A 15,557-nucleotide genomic window follows, 5' to 3' on the forward strand; every position below is an offset into this window, starting at 1 on the left:
GCCCTCCCCCAGCCCCGTGTCCGACCCGGCGCCGTCTGTGCGGTCCGTGGCCACGCCGGCGGCACGGCTCCGGCACAACCCGTTCACGGCGCCACCGCCGCCGCTCCCGCCGGCGCCGTTACCAACACCGCCACCGTTGCTAGCACCACCACCACCACCACCACCGTTGCTAGCACCACCACCACCACCACCGTTGCTAGCGCCACCATCACCACCACCGCCGCCACCATTGCTAGCACCACCACCGCCAGCGCCACCACCAGCGCCACCGTCCGAGTCTGTATTGAGTTTTGCGGCGGTTGCAGCGGCGGTGGCAGCGCTGACCGATTCCGAAGGCGAGTTCCGATCCGGCTGACAAATCCGTTCCGTCAGCGAGTTCCGTTCCGTCTGCGGACTCCGCACCACCGGCACGGAGCGCTCCGTCTCCGGATCGCGCCCCGTCCCCACGTTCCCCTCTGAGCGCGACTCGAGTCCCGGCGCCGAGTCCCCGCCCGGCGCCGGCTTCAGTCCCGTCGGCGGCGAGCCGCCCGGCGCCTCGGTCTGCACCTGGCGGCTCACGGTGCGCGCCGCCCCCAGCGCCACCTGCATCCCGCGGTCCACGCCGGCGGGAGCCCGGACGGGCGGCGCTGCCGCCGCCGCCTCCCCCCCGTCGTCTTTGCCGCCATCATCCTCCTCGTTTTTCACCGCCAGCGCCGGTGCCGCCGGCTCGCAGCGCCGGCACCGTCGCGCCGTCTGACCGGTGCCGGTGCCGCCCTGCTGCAGCACCCGCTGGAGCAGCGAGGGGGCGGTGCCGTCGGTGCCGGGCCGAGGCGGCGGCGCAGCCGGGCGCCGGCCGCGCAGCATCAGGAACAGGATGGGGTTGGTGCGCGACGACGCCGACGCCGCCGTTCCCGCCGGGGCGCCGGCGTCGTCCGTCGTCGATGCCGCGGCGCCGGCGGCGGCGGCGGCGGAGGCCGGAGCGGCGTCGGCGTCCGTTCGAGTTCGGCCAAAGTTGGCGTAGAAGCGCACGCGGTTGTGCGGGCGCCATTCGCCGCCGGCGCCGTTCCCGTCGGGCGCCGACCCCAACAGCAGCTGCTCCAAGAGCGTCTGAGAGCCGCCGCCGGCGCCGGCACCGCCACCGACTCCTCCGCCGAAACCGCCCGGCAGCCAGCGCCGGCCACGGGGTCCGCCCCGCGCATCGCTCGCGGGGTTCTCGCTTTTGAGCCGGAACGGGCGTCGCCATGGCGCCGGCGGGGGCAGGGAGGGGCGGGACGACCGCGCGACGGTTCCCACCTCCCCGCCCTCGCCGCTCTCGCCGCCCGGCGCCGGCGACCGGGGGGTCGCCCCCTTCTCTCCGCCGCCCGTTCCTCGCGGCGACGTCCGTCCGCCCTGCACCCCCCCGCCGGAGTCTCTCTCCTCGCCCGCCCCCCCCGTGGCTCCGAGCGTTCCGGACGACGCCGCCGTTCCATTGCGCCCCCCGCTCCCGTCGCGTCCCCGCGTGTCTCCGCCCATCTCCACGTCCCCGCGTGTCTCCGCCCGGGTGACTCTCCCAGCCCCCGTGTCCCCGTCCGTCTCGCTGTCGTCATCTTCACGTGTCCCCGGGCGTCTCACCGTCCCAGCGTCTCTACCCGCGTCGGTGTGCCCGTCGCCCTCCGACTCCGTCTCTCCGTCGCCCTCCGTGGACGTCACGAGCTCGGCATCCTCGCATCCCCGCGTCTCCGAGCCCGTCTCGGTGTCTCCGCTGTTTCTCTCCGTGTCTCCGTCGCGTCCCTGCGTCTCCCCGCGTCTCTCGCTCTCGGTCCCCGTGTCTCTGTGTCTCTGCGTCCCCACGTTCCCGTGTCTCTCTGTCCCCGTGTCTCTGCATCTCTCTGTCCCTGTGTCCCCCCGTCTCTCCGTCCCCGTGTCTCCGTGTCTTTCTGTCCCTATGTGTCTCCATCCCACGGTGTCTCCGTGTCTCTCCGTCCCCGTGTATCTGCATCTCTCTGTCCCTGTGTCTCCGTGTCTCTCCGTCCCCGTCTCCCCGTGTCTCTCTGTCCCTGTGTCCCCGTGTCTCTCTGTCTCCCCCTGTCTGTCTGTCCCTGTGTCCCTGTGTCTCTCCGTGTCCCCGTGTCTCTCTGTCCCCGTGTCTCCGTGTCTCTCCGTCCCCACGTCTCTGCATCTCTCTGTCCCTGCGTCCCCCCGTCTCTCCGTCCCCACGTTCCCATGTCTCTCCGTCCCCGTGTCTCCAAGTCTCTCTGTCCCTGTATCTCCGTGTCTCTCCGTCCCAGCGTCTCCCTGTCTCTCCGTCCCCATATCCCCGTGTCTCTCCGTCCCAGCGTCCCCACATCTCTCCGTCCCAGCGTCCCCACATCTCTCTGTCAGCGTGTCCCCCCGTCTCTCTGTCCCCGTGTCTCCGTGTCTCTCCGTCCCCGTGTCCCCGTGTCTCTCTGTCCTCGTGTCTCTGTGTCTCTCTGTCCCCGTCTCCCCGTGTCTCTCCGTCCCCGTGTCTCCAAGTCTCTCCGCCACCACGTTCCCGTGTCTCTCCGTCTCCGTGTCTCTCCATCCCCCCGCGTCCCCACATCGGTCCGTCCCCACGGCTCCGTGTCTCTCCGTCCCCGTGTCCCCGTGTTTCTCTGTCCCCGTGTCCCCGTGTCTCTCCGCCCCCGTGTCTCTGCATCTCTCTGTCCCAGCGTCCCCATGTTTCTCTGTCCCCGTGTCTCCGTGTCTCTCTGTCCCCGTGTCCCCGTGTCTCTCCGTCCCCGTGTCTCCAAGTCTCTCCGTCCCCGTGTCTCCAAGTCTCTCTGTCCCCGTGTCTTCGTGTCTCTCTGTCAGCGTGTCCCCCCGTCTCTCTGTCCCCGTGTCTCTGCATCTCTCCGCCCCCGTCTCCCCGTGTCTCTCCGTCCCCGTGTCTCCCTGCGTCAGCAGCAGCAGCCTCCTGGTGAGGGGACAGCTGCGTGTTTCCACCAAACCATCCTGGTCCTCGGCCACAGCATCGTCCCCCCCCCCGCTAGCGCCACCATCATCCTTCCTCCTCCTCCTCCTCCTCCACATCGCCGCCTCTTCCTTCGCTGCGATGGCAGCGCCACCTCCATCATCGCCGCCGGCGCCGCCGCTCCAATCGGGTTCTTCCTTCACCCTCGCCGCTGCCGAATCGGCGGCGCCATCACCGGCGCCATCACCGGCGCTGGCGTCTCCGACGACATCCGGCAGCCCCAGCAGCAGCTGCAGCAGCGTCCGCCGCACCAGCAAATCCCGGAGCTCTTCCCCGGCCGGCGCCACCGCCGCGGCGACGGACAGCGCCGGGGGGGTCGCCGAGCCGGGCGCCGGCGAGCTCCTCGCGCTCCCACCGCCGGTCCCGCCGGAATCGCCGCCAGCGCCGCCCCCGCCGTGCGCCAGGATCCGCAGCAGCTTGCTGGCGCTGAACGGCGGCGGCGGAGGAGGAGGAGGAGGAGGAGGAGGAGGAGGAGGAGCGGCGTCACCCTTGCCGGCGCCCGTCCCCGGTACCGGCGTCTGGGCGGGCGGCCCGCGCGTGGTGAACGAGTCGCATGAGCGCAGGAGGTCGATGAGCTTCGTGCCGCCCACGGCCGCTTGCGCCGGCACCGCCGCCGCCGCCGCAGCCTGCGCCGCGACCGGCGCCGTCGCCGCCGGTTCTTCCCGGTGTTGCCGGTTCCCTCCTTTCCCTCGCAGGATCTCGGCGAGCGTCGTCCGGCCCTCGACGGTGGCGCCCGCCGGCGTCGGCGTCGATGGCGGCGGGGAGGCGCCGTCGTCTCCCGGCCGCCAGCTGTGCAGCAGCGACTCCGTCTCCTCCTCGATGGTCCCGCGGTGACGGCACCTCAAGTCCCACGGCGCCGGCAGCGCCAGCGGTTCGGCGCCGGCGGCTTCCCGCTGCCGCCGCGGCGTCAGCAGGCGGCACAGCAGGCTGTCGCTGGTGGGGTCCGTCGATGCCGGCGCTGCCGCCGGTGAAGACGACGACGACGACGACGACGACGGTGGAGTTGCGGCGCCGCTAAACGGCCGGCACTGGCGCTTGATCGGTGGCGGCGCGGCCGCGGTCGATCTGCCGATGCCACCGCCGCCGCTGCTGCTGCTGGCGCTGCGAGCGCCGCCGGGCAGCGAGAGGTTGAGCGGCGTGTTGCCGTCGTCGGCGGCGGGGGGCGACCGGGGGCGAGGGGATCGGCGGAGTTGCCGCCGCTGGCGCCGCCGTGGCCGCTCGCTTGCGCGCCAGATCCATGAGCACGAAGCTGGCGACGCCGTGACGGCGGCCGGCGGTTGCGGCGTCGGCGGTCGTGGAGCTAGCGGCGGCGGCGGCGCAAGCTGCGCCGACCCCATTCTTACCGGGACTTCGGGCGCCAGCGGCAGCGGGTGCTCTGGTGCGAGCGGGACTGGCGGCGCCACCGCCACCACCGGGGCAAGCGGTCCTTGTGCCGCCACCGGGGCAAGCGGTCCTCGCGTAGCCGGTGGTGGAGCCGGCGGTACCAGCAGCAGACCTGCCGGCGCCGGCGGTACTGTCGGGGCTGACGGTGCGAGCGGCGAGCGAGGCTCCGTTAGTAACGGCGGCGGCGCCAGCTGCGTGCGCGCTCCTGGCTCCGGCAGCGGTGCCGCTAGCGCCGGTGAAAGCAGAGCGACTGCTGCCAGCGCCAGTGCCGCAACCACCGCCACCGCCGCCGCCACCACCGCCGCCATCACTCGACCGCGCCAGCGACGAACTTCCCGGTGGGCTGGTGCAACAGCGGGCGCCGTCTCTCCTCTCCTCCTCCTTCACCTCCTCCTGCCGCCCCTCCTCCTCCTCCTCCTCGTGTCCGTGCGCTCTCCCGCGCTGGCGCCCGTGCATCAGCAGCTGCGCCAGCTGGCTCGAGGCGCGGTCCGGTCGGGGCGGGCGGTGCGGGGGGCGGGCCAGGGCGCAGGCGGGAGGGGAGCGGGGCCCGGCGCCGTCGGGGGCGGGGAGGGAGGAGGAGGAGGAGGGGGAGGAGAGAGCGGCGCTGGCGCCCATCTTCTTGCTGAGCAGCAGGAGGCTGAGGCACGACGAGAAGCTGGCGCCGTTCTGCAGCGAGGCCGGCGCCAGCTCGGCACTGCGGCGCTGATGCTGCTGCTGATGCTGCTGATGATGCTCTTGATAATTTGGCTGCTGCTGATGTTGCTGCTGCTGCTCTTGATAATGTTGCTGCTGCTGCTGCTGATTATTTAGCTGCTGCTCATGATGATTTTGTTGCCGGTGCTGCTCATGATGATTTTGCTGCTGCTGTTGATGATGATGATGATGATTTTGCTGCTGCTGATGATGATTTTGCTGCTGATGATGATTTTGCTGCTGGTGCTGCTGCTGCTGATGATTTTGCTGCTGCTGATGATGATTTTGCTGCTGATGATGATTTTGCTGCTGATGATGATTTTGCTGCTGGTGCTGCTGCTGATGAATTTGCTGCTGATGATGATTTTGCTGCTGATTTTGAAGCAGGCGCTGCTGCTGATGCTGATTCTTCTGCTGATTTTGCTGCTGCTGCTGCTGCTGCATGCGCCGCTGGCGGTGTGGGTGGTGGTGGTGGTGATGGTGGTTCTGCGCAAATTCCTCCGACACGGAGCGGTGGTCGCCGTAGCGCAGCTGCTGGCGCTGAGGGCCGTTCCCCGCCGGCGCCTCCTCCTCCACCACAACCACCACCCGCCGCCCCCCCTCCTGCTCCTCCTTCACGTCAACAGGCGCCGGCCCGGCAACGCCGCCGTTGCCGAGCTGCTGCGAGCGGCTTGCTAGCGCCCGCATCAGCTCCGACGCGCTCTTGGCCGGAGCTTCTCGCGCTCTCTCCTCATCCTCCGCGCACGAGCGCAAGCTGCTGCTGCTGCCGCTGCTGCTGCCGCTGCTGCCCCTGCTGCTGGCGCCCCCTCCTCCTCCTCCACCCCCCACCCTCCTCCGCTGCTGCTGCTGCAGCCCCAGCAGGAAGAGCGCAGCGGCGCCTTTGCCGGCTCCGGCCGGAGACGCCGGCGCCGCTGCTGCCGGCGCCGGCGGCGGCGGCCGCCCCCCGGCTCCGGCTCCGGCTCCGGCTCCGAGCGGGCTCCCGCACATCCCGAGCCGCTGGAACTCGCGGCGCCAGTGCCCGCCGCTAGCGCCCTTGGCGGACCCGCCGCCGCCGGTCCAGTCCAAAACGGCGCCGAAGTCTGGATCGCCGCCGGCGCCGCAATCGAGGGAGCGCGGCCGTTTCGTCGGCGCCGCCGCCGGCGCCTGCCGGCTCGGCGTGCCGGCCGAGGCGAGCGCCGGGCTGCGAGCGCCGTCGGCCGAGCGAGACAGCAGCAGCGAGGAGAGGATGGGCGAGGCGCGCGTCGAAGACGACGACGACGACGCTGCAGGCGCCGGCGGCGGCGGTGCCGGAGGGTGTCGAACTCGGGAAGCAGCCGGCGCCGACGGCGTTTGCCCGCCGGCGGCGGCGCCGGGTTGGTAGGGGCCCGGCTCCACGGAGCAGTCCATGCTGGCGGCGGCGCCTCGGCTCCCGCGGTCAGCGCGGCGTCGTCGGCGTCGTCATCGCTGGCGCCACTCCCCTCTCGGCCGCGAACGCACGCCCCCCCCCCCCGGGGTGCGATGGGGTTGGGGGCTTTGTGAGAGATCCCTGCTGCCTCTGAGATGGGGAGAGGGGGGGGGGTTGTCTGGGGTCTGGACAAAGTCTAGGGGGTGTGTGGTGAGTGGGGGGCGAGTGATGGGTAGGGGTGGTGAGTAGGGGCGGTGGTGGGTGGGTGTATGGTGTGGTGAGTGATGGGCAGGTGTGGTGAGTGGGGCGGTGGTGCGTGGTGTGGTGAGTGATGGCCAGGTGTGGTGAGTGGGGCGGTGGTGTGTGCGTGTGTGGTGAGCGGTATTGTGGTGAGCGTGCGTGTTTCTTGCGAACGGTGAGCGCAGAGGCGAGCGGTGAGCAGGGTGTGTTTATGTTCCGGGCGGGACAGATGTGTCTGTTTCTCTGGGAGGACGGGGAGACACAATCTGTGGTCTAAGACCCATGGGGGTGACGGTCAGACTCCCGGGGTCAAGGGTCAGGGACAACGATGGCTTCAAGGTTTAGGGTCAGGGTTCGCGTCGTCGGCGTTAGCTGTCGATTGAGGGTTTAGGGTGAGAGTTCAGGACAGAGTTAGGTCGGGGCTAGGAATGTAGTTCTTGTTCAGGGTTATGAGCTCAAGGTTTAAGTTAGGGCTTGGGTTGGGGCTTTAATTGGAGAGCTTTGGGTTTAGGGGTTCGAGGGGTCGGGCTTAACATTGAGTCGAGGTGACGGTGAGGGATTTACGGGGTTGAAAAGAGAGTTCAAGGCTGAGGCGTTGGGAGCCTTTGTTTTATTTTATTACGTTTTAGTTTTGTTATTTCGTTATTTCCCTTCTACGTGACTTTACCGACAGAACCAAGAAGAAGAGTCCTCAGGTGATGGAGTTGAACCTACGGGGGGACCTTGAAGACTTGGCGGGGGGGCGGGGGGGGGGGCGGCCAGGGGCCTTGATGACGACGCCGGTGATGATGCCGGTGATGCCGCCGGTGATGACGCCGGAAACCTGCCGGGAGACACAGAGCCGGGAGAGAGAGAGAGAGTGAGTGGGGCGCACGAGGAGCCACGCGTCTTCCCGTCCGTGTTAAACGACGCAGCCATCTGCGCCCACATCCCTCGTCAGCCGCACACTTTCCTGGTGGACGCAAGGCATTCTGGGAGCGCGCACTCAACTTCCCTGTTGTTGGACCCAAAGCCTTCTGGGAGCACGACACTTTCCTGGTGGACGCAAGGCATTCTGGGAGCGCGCACTCAACTTCCCTGTTGTTGGACCCAAAGCCTTCTGGGAGCACGATACTTTCCTGGTGGACGCAAGGCATTCTGGGAGCGTGCGCTCAACTTCCCTGTTGTTGGACCCAAAGCCTTCTGGGAGCCGACACTTTCCCGGTGGACACAAGGCATTCTGGGAGTGCACTCGGCTCGCCGGATTCGCAGGGCGGGCGCGTTCACCAATGCGCCACCGTTCCCCACGCACATCCACGCGATCGCGGCGAGAGAGACACCGCAAACTCTAAATATACAGCAGCAGGCGTCAGGGTCGGGATCGAACCCACGACCTCCTGCATACCAGGCGAGGTAGTTAACATCTCCTAGCCACCGTGATGATGATGAGAGTGACACGCAAACTCCAAATACACAGCAGCAGGCGTCAGGGTCGGGATCGAACCCACGACCTCCTGTAGACCAGGCGAGGTAGTTAACATCTCCTAGCCACCGTGATGATGATGAGAGAGACACGCAAACTCCAAATACACAGCAGCAGGCGTCAGGGTCGGGATCGAACCCACGACCTCCTGTAGACCAGGCGAGGTAGTTAACATCTCCTAGCCACCGTGATGATGATGAGAGTGACACGCAAACTCCAAATATACAGCAGCAGGCGTCAGGGTCGGGATCGAACCCACGACCTCCTGCATACCGGGCGAGGTAGTTAACATCTAGCCACCGTGATGATGATGAGAGAGACACGCAAACTCCAAATACACAGCAGCAGGCGTCAGGGTTGGGATCGAACCCACGACCTCCTGCATACCGGGCGAGGTAGTTAACATCTCCTAGCCACCGTTGCTCCCATGATGGCGAAGAAGGAGAGCGGGCAGCAGAGAGTGGGGTGAGAGCAGAGAGGGGAGTGAGGAGAGTTTGGGAGAGAGGGTGAGAGAGGGAGAGGGAGGAGAGGGAGAGAGACACAGCTATCGTGCTGTGACTGTTCCACCTGAAGACGGAGGCTTGTGTTGCTTCCGAAACGTCGTGATTTTTAAATCCTTTATATTAAGTTCGCTTGCTTGCTTAGGACCGTGCAAATCTTTCGGTCGTTTTTTAACCCACTTCCCGTGGTCCAATCGAGCTGACATTTTGCACACAGACTCGTTGTGCGTGACAATTAATGTTCGTGAAAATTTTGTTCCTAAATTTTACACTTTTTAGGACAAAAATATTATATTTAATTACCAATTGCTTAATGGTGCAATGCAATCATCTGACCCATAGGTGGCAGCCATCTCAAGCCAGAAGACGAGAGGACTCTAGCCGTCACGCATATAAAGGATTTATAGTGAAAAACATTGTTTTTACGGGTTATACTTGTTATTTGATTTTTATTTTACTTGTATTAATTGAAATTTTTTTTTACCTACGTGACTTAAGAATATGAATAAAAATAGAGATGATGGAATCAGAGTAAGTATGTATACCGGAGGAATCCAATAAGCTAGCAAGCTCTTTCTCCCGACACATGTCCAGTTAAAAGAGCAGAGAGGAGCAAGGGAGAGCGAGAGATGGTGGAGAGAGAGAGGGGAGAAAGAGAGTGCGGAGTGGAGCGGAGAGTGAAGAGAGAGAGGTTCTAGATTTGAAGCTTTCGTGACTGCAAGGATTCACATTCTTAGGTTTTTTTTCGGTAAAGTCACGTAGGTAAAACATTAAAATTAATAAAAGTAAAATAAAATTAAAATAAAAATCACGACACTATGAGATCTCTTTTACCAGTGGCAAAATATAATGGTAGGTTTTTACCCTTTTAACTGGTACAAAACTGACACCTTTAAAAACAAAAAAGGTGTCAGTTTTGTACCAGTTAAAAGGGTAAAAACCTACCATTAAAAATCACGACGTTTCGGAGGCTTGTGTTGCCTCCGAAACGTCGTGATTTTTTTTATTTTCATTTTATTTCACTTTTATTAATTTTAATGTTTTACCTACGTGACTTTACCGAAAAAAACTTAAGAATAAGAGAGAGAGAGAGAGGGTTAGGAGGGGGGTGAGAGAGAACAGAATGATAGAGTCTGGTGATGTACGCTGACCATGGAACCTCAGAATCAAGGTCAATTCTAATCCTGTGAGATTACACATCATATTGAGTGAGTGAGGTGGGGTGGGGGGCAAGAGAGAGAGGAGGAGCAGGGGACACAGAGAAGAGACAGAGTCATTCAAGGGCAGACGGAGAGAGTTGTGTGAGAGAGAGAAAGATGGGAGGGAGAGAAAGATGGGAGGGAGAGCGTGGGAGAGTGAGGGAGAGGGAGGAGGGAGAGGGATGGAAAGAGGGGAGAGTGAGGGAGATGGGAGGGAGAGCGTGGGAGAGTGAGGGAGATGGGAGGGAGAGGCAGTAGGGAGAGTGAGGGAGATGGGAGGGAGAGGGAGGAGGGAGAGTGAGGGAGATGGGAGGGAGAGCGTGGGAGAGTGAGGGAGATGGGAGGGAGAGCGTGGGAGAGTGAGGGAGATGGGAGGGAGAGGGAGGAGGGAGAGTGAGGGAGATGGGAGGGAGAGGCAGTAGGGAGAGTGAGGGAGATGGGAGGGAGAGGGAGGAGGGAGAGTGAGGGAGATGGGAGGGAGAGCGTGGGAGAGTGAGGGAGATGGGAGGGAGAGGGAGGAGGGAGAGTGAGGGAGATGGGAGGGAGAGCGTGGGAGAGTGAGGGAGATGGGAGGGAGAGCGTGGGAGAGTGAGGGAGATGGGAGGGAGAGGCAGTAGGGAGAGTGAGGGAGATGGGAGGGAGATGGGAGGGAGAGCGTGGGAGAGTGAGGGAGATGGGAGGGAGATGGGAGGGAGAGCGTGGGAGAGTGAGGGAGATGGGAGGGAGATGGGAGGGAGAGCGTGGGAGAGTGAGGGAGATGGGAGGGAGAGCGGGGAGAGTGAGGGAGATGGGAGGGAGAGGCAGTAGGGAGAGTGAGGGAGAGTGAGGGAGATGGGAGGGAGAGCGTGGGAGAGTGAGGGAGATGGGAGGGAGATGGGAGGGAGAGCGTGGGAGAGTGAGGGAGATGGGAGGGAGATGGGAGGGAGAGCGTGGGAGAGTGAGGGAGATGGGAGGGAGATGGGAGGGAGAGCGTGGGAGAGTGAGGGAGATGGGAGGGAGATGGGAGGGAGAGCGTGGGAGAGTGAGGGAGATGGGAGGGAGATGGGAGGGAGAGCGTGGGAGAGTGAGGGAGATGGGAGGGAGATGGGAGGGAGAGCGTGGGAGAGTGAGGGAGATGGGAGGGAGAGCGTGGGAGAGTGAGGGAGATGGGAGGGAGAGCGGGGAGAGTGAGGGAGATGGGAGGGAGAGGCAGTAGGGAGAGTGAGGGAGAGTGAGGGAGATGGGAGGGAGAGGCAGTAGGGAGAGTGAGGGAGAGTGAGGGAGATGGGAGTGAGAGCGTGGGAGAGTGAGGGAGATGGGAGGGAGAGCGTGGGAGAGTGAGGGAGATGGGAGGGAGAGGGAGGAGGGAGAGTGAGGGAGATGGGAGGGAGAGCGTGGGAGAGTGAGGGAGATGGGAGGGAGAGGCAGTAGGGAGAGTGAGGGAGAGGGAGGAGGGAGAGGGATGGAGATGGAGAGAGGGGAGAGTGTGGGGGTCATCGCAGAGGTCAGAGTTCATTGGCGATGCTGGATGTGTGACCGGGAAGAGTGAGAATCACATCCTCAATGCGGCGCGAGTTTGAGTGAGTGGGTGGTGAGTGGTGAGTTAGTGGTGAGTGTGAGTGAGTGGTGAGTGTGAGTGAGTGGTGAGTGTGAGTGAGTGTGAGTGAGTGGGTGGTGAGTGGTGAGTTAGTGGTGAGTGTGAGTGAGTGGTGAGTGTGAGTGAGTGGGTGGTGAGTGGTGAGTTAGTGGTGAGTGTGAGTGAGTGGGTGGTGAGTGGTGAGTTAGTGGTGAGTGTGAGTGAGTGGGTGGTGAGTGGGTGGTGAGTGGTGAGTTAGTGGTGAGTGTGAGTGAGTGGGTGATGAGTGGTGAGTTAGTGGTGAGTTAGTGGTGAGTGTGAGTGAGTGGTGAGTGTGAGTGAGTGGTGAGTGTGAGTGAGTGGTGAGTGTGAGTGAGTGGTGAGTGTGAGTGAGTGGGTGGTGAGTTAGTGGTGAGTGTGAGTGAGTGAGTGGGTGGTGAGTGGTGAGTTAGTGGTGAGTGTGAGTGAGTGGGTGGTGAGTGGTGAGTTAGTGGTGAGTGTGAGTGAGTGGGTGGTGAGTGGTGAGTTAGTGGTGAGTGTGAGTGAGTGGGTGGTGAGTGGTGAGTTAGTGGTGAGTGTGAGTGAGTGGGTGGTGAGTGGTGAGTTAGTGGTGAGTGTGAGTGAGTGGGTGGTGAGTGGTGAGTTAGTGGTGAGTGTGAGTGAGTGAGTGGGTGGTGAGTGGTGAGTTAGTGGTGAGTGAGTGGTGAGTGTGAGTGAGTGGTGAGTGTGAGTGAGTGTGAGTGAGTGGTGAGTGTGAGTGAGTGGGTGGTGAGTGGTGAGTTAGTGATGAGTGTGAGTGAGTGGTGAGTGTGAGTGAGTGGGTGGTGAGTGGTGAGTTAGTGGTGAGTGTGTGGTGAGTGTGAGTGAGTGGGTGGTGAGTGGTGAGTGAGTGGTGAGTGTGAGTGAGTGAATGGGTGGTGAGTTAGTGGTGAGTGTGAGTGAGTGTGGGTGCTGAGTGGTGAGTTAGTGGTGAGTGTGAGTGAGTGCGAGTGGTGAGTTAGTGAGTGTGAGTGAGTGGTGATTGTGAGTGAGTGTGTGTGGGTGTGTGAGTGAGTGAGAGTGAGTGAGTCTGCGTGAGTGAGTCTGCGTGAGTGAGTGTGAGTGAGTTAGTGGTGAGTGAGTGAGTACGAGTGGTGAGTTAGTGGTGAGTGTGAGTGAGTCTGCGTGAGAGAGTGTGAGTGAGTATGAGTGAGTTAGTGGTGAGTGTGAGTGAGTGAGTGCGATTGGTGAGTTAGTGGTGAGTGTGAGTGAGTGGTGAGTGTGAGTGAGTGGGTGTGAGTGAGCGTGTGAGTGAGTGTGAGTGTGTGAGAGTGAGTGAGAGAGTCTGCGTGAGTGAGTGTGAGTGAGAGAGAGTGAGTATGAGTGAGTCTGCATGAGTGAGTGTGTGAGTATGAGTGAGTGTGATTGAGTGTGAGTGTACGTGTGTGTGAGTATGTGTGTGTGTGAGTATACGTGTGTGTGTGAGTATACGTGAGTGTGTGTAAGTGAGTATACGTGAGTGTGTGTAAGTGAGCATACGTGAGTGTGTGTAAGTGAGTATACGTGAGTGTGTGTAAGTGAGTGTACGTGTGTGTGTGTAAGTGAGTGTACGTGAGTGTGTGTAAGTGAGTGTACGTGAGTGTGTGTAAGTGAGCATACGTGAGTGTGTGTAAGTGAGTATACGTGAGTGTGTGTAAGTGAGTATACGTGAGTGTGTGTAAGTGAGTATACGTGAGTGTGTGTAAGTGAGCATACGTGAGTGTGTGTAAGTGAGTATACGTGAGTGTGTGTAAGTGAGTGTACGTGTGTGTGTGTAAGTGAGTGTACGTGAGTGTGTGTAAGTGAGTGTACGTGAGTGTGTGTAAGTGAGTATACGTGAGTGTGTGTAAGTGAGTATACGTGAGTGTGTGTAAGTGAGTATACGTGAGTGTGTGTAAGTGAGTATACGTGAGTGTGTGTAAGTGAGTATACGTGAGTGTGTGTAAGTGAGTATACGTGAGTGTGTGTAAGTGAGTATACGTGAGTGTGTGTAAGTGAGTATACGTGAGTGTGTGTAAGTGAGTGTACGTGAGTGTGTGTGTGAGTATACGTGAGTGTGTGTAAGTGAGTATACGTGAGTGTGTGTAAGTGAGTGTACGTGTGTGTGTGTGTAAGTGAGTGTACGTGTGTGTGTGAGTATACGTGAGTGTGTGTAAGTGAGTATACGTGAGTGTGTGTAAGTGAGTATACGTGAGTGTGTGTAAGTGAGTGTACGTGAGTGTGTGAGTATACGTGAGTGTGTGTAAGTGAGTATACGTGAGTGTGTGTGTGAGTATACGTGAGTGTGTGTAAGTGAGCATACGTGAGTGTGTGTAAGTGAGTGTACGTGTGTGTGTGAGTATACGTGAGTGTGTGTAAGTGAGTATACGTGAGTGTGTGTAAGTGAGTGTACGTGTGTGTGTGTAAGTGAGTGTACGTGTGTGTGTGTAAGTGAGTATACGTGTGTGTGTGAGTATACGTGTGTGCGTGTAAGTGAGTATACGTGAGTGTGTGTAAGTGAGTATACGTGAGTGTGTGTAAGTGAGTATACGTGAGTGTGTGTAAGTGAGTGTACGTGAGTGTGTGTAAGTGAGTATACGTGAGTGTGTGTAAGTGAGTATACGTGAGTGTGTGTAAGTGAGTATACGTGAGTGTGTGTAAGTGAGTATACGTGAGTGTGTGTAAGTGAGTGTACGTGAGTGTGTGTAAGTGAGTATACGTGAGTGTGTGTAAGTGAGTGTACGTGTGTGTGTGTAAGTGAGTGTACGTGTGTGTGTGTAAGTGAGTGTACGTGTGTGTGTGTAAGTGAGTATACGTGAGTGTGTGTAAGTGAGTATACGTGAGTGTGTGTAAGTGAGTATACGTGAGTGTGTGTAAGTGAGTATACGTGAGTGTGTGTAAGTGAGTGTACGTGTGTGTGTGAGTATACGTGAGTGTGTGTAAGTGAGTGTACGTGTGTGCGTGTAAGTGAGTATACGTGAGTGTGTGTAAGTGAGTGTACGTGAGTGTGTGTAAGTGAGTGTACGTGTGTGCGTGTAAGTGAGTATACGTGAGTGTGTGTAAGTGAGTATACGTGAGTGTGTGTAAGTGAGTGTACGTGAGTGTGTGTAAGTGAGTATACGTGAGTGTGTGTAAGTGAGTGTACGTGTGTGCGTGTAAGTGAGTGTACGTGTGTGTGTGTAAGTGAGTATACGTGAGTGTGTGTAAGTGAGTGTACGTGAGTGTGTGTAAGTGAGTGTACGTGTGTGCGTGTAAGTGAGTATACGTGAGTGTGTGTAAGTGAGTATACGTGAGTGTGTGTAAGTGAGTATACGTGAGTGTGTGTAAGTGAGTATACGTGAGTGTGTGTAAGTGAGTATACGTGAGTGTGTGTAAGTGAGTATACGTGAGTGTGTGTAAGTGAGTGTACGTGAGTGTGTGTAAGTGAGTGTACGTGTGTGTGTGTAAGTGAGTATACGTGAGTGTGTGTAAGTGAGTGTACGTGAGTGTGTGTAAGTGAGTATACGTGAGTGTGTGTAAGTGAGTATACGTGAGTGTGTGTAAGTGAGTATACGTGAGTGTGTGTAAGTGAGTGTACGTGTGTGCGTGTAAGTGAGTATACGTGAGTGTGTGTAAGTGAGTATACGTGAGTGTGTGTAAGTGAGTATACGTGAGTGTGTGTAAGTGAGTATACGTGAGTGTGTGTAAGTGAGTATACGTGAGTGTGTGTAAGTGAGTGTACGTGTGTGTGTGTAAGTGAGTATACGTGAGTGTGTGTAAGTGAGTGTACGTGTGTGTGTGAGTATACGTGAGTGTGTGTAAGTGAGTGTACGTGAGTGTGTGTAAGTGAGTATACGTGAGTGTGTGTAAGTGAGTGTACGTGAGTGTGTGAGTATACGTGAGTGTGTGTAAGTGAGTATACGTGAGTGTGTGTAAGTGAGTATACGTGAGTGTGTGTAAGTGAGTGTACGTGAGTGTGTGTAAGTGAGTATACGTGAGTGTGTGTAAGTGAGTGTACGTGAGTGTGTGTAAGTGAGTATACGTGAGTGTGTGTAAGTGAGTGTACGTGAGTGTGTGTAAGTGAGTATACGTGAGTGTGTGTAAGTGAGTATACGTGAGTGTGTGTAAGTGAGTATACGTGAGTGTGTGTAAGTGAGTGTACGTGTGTGTGTGAGTATACGTGAGTGTGTGTAAGTGAGTATACGTGAGTGTGTG

The sequence above is a fragment of the Lampetra fluviatilis genome, chromosome 65 (genome assembly GCF_964198595.1).
Source record: "Lampetra fluviatilis chromosome 65, kcLamFluv1.1, whole genome shotgun sequence".
Taxonomy (NCBI): Eukaryota; Metazoa; Chordata; class Hyperoartia; order Petromyzontiformes; family Petromyzontidae; genus Lampetra; species Lampetra fluviatilis.